General features: G+C 39.7%; 1 pseudogene; it reads right to left on the bottom strand.

Annotated features, from left to right (window-relative positions):
* Positions 1-425: 425 nt before the first annotated feature.
* Positions 426-539, bottom strand: LOC113597759 (uncharacterized; annotated as a pseudogene).
* Positions 540-882: the final 343 nt, after the last annotated feature.

Here is an 882-nt window from a genome sequence, read left to right on the forward strand (position 1 = left end):
TCATATCTTGTCTGTGCAAACTCCTCAGGTTTAATTACAACCCTTCCTGGCTGGGTGCTAGTGATTGAGAATCTGATTGAGAATCAGATACACTATTTTCCTCCAATGGAAACCAAGTGCTGAGTAAAGAAAAGCAGATGAATTTAACATTTTCACCTCTTTCTGTTCCTATATGAGAACTGGTCTTTCTCCATCCTCTCTAGCCTCTTCATGCAACAAACCAACATTCATGAGACCGTATGCACAAGCCAGGCTTGTGCGTGCCATGCTCAGAAAACCATGTGCAAACCGGGGATGTGATTTATCATTATAAATAATAATTATTTGCTATTAAACTTTAATTGCACACCCATACAATGAAAAATTAAATTTGGTATAAGGCTTGTTTGTGGACAACCTTGCACCACGCCAGTACCACCTTTGGTACAATCTTTTATATTTCACATCGTCACAGTGGGATATCGGGAAAAGTTTTCAATTAGCAATAATCACAGCTCAGATAAACCTCATTGACTACGATCCTGCCCCTGTACAAGGCTACAATCCTCTACATTTCAAACGTCATAACAAACGTATTTCAAACGTCCAAAATAATTTGGCTCACTTTCCTGCTTTTGCTACATACAAAAATGGTGGCCCTGTCAGCAGGTATTCAGTATGTTGACTATTACATTCATTAGGACTCCTGGTTCCAAGCGGCAAAAACCCATCTGAAACCAACTTCGAGAAAAAAGAACTATTGCCCTTGATAGCCAGGTAGCTCAATGAACCTAAGCAAAAGCCGCAGAATCTGAAAAATCAGGGACCACCACTACCAAGACGCTTTACCCATTGGGATTTCAACTTGTTTCTGCTTCTCTTTATAAGTTAGTTTCACACATT

This window comes from Acinonyx jubatus, chromosome X, assembly GCF_027475565.1.
Source record: "Acinonyx jubatus isolate Ajub_Pintada_27869175 chromosome X, VMU_Ajub_asm_v1.0, whole genome shotgun sequence".
Classification (NCBI taxonomy): Eukaryota; Metazoa; Chordata; class Mammalia; order Carnivora; family Felidae; genus Acinonyx; species Acinonyx jubatus.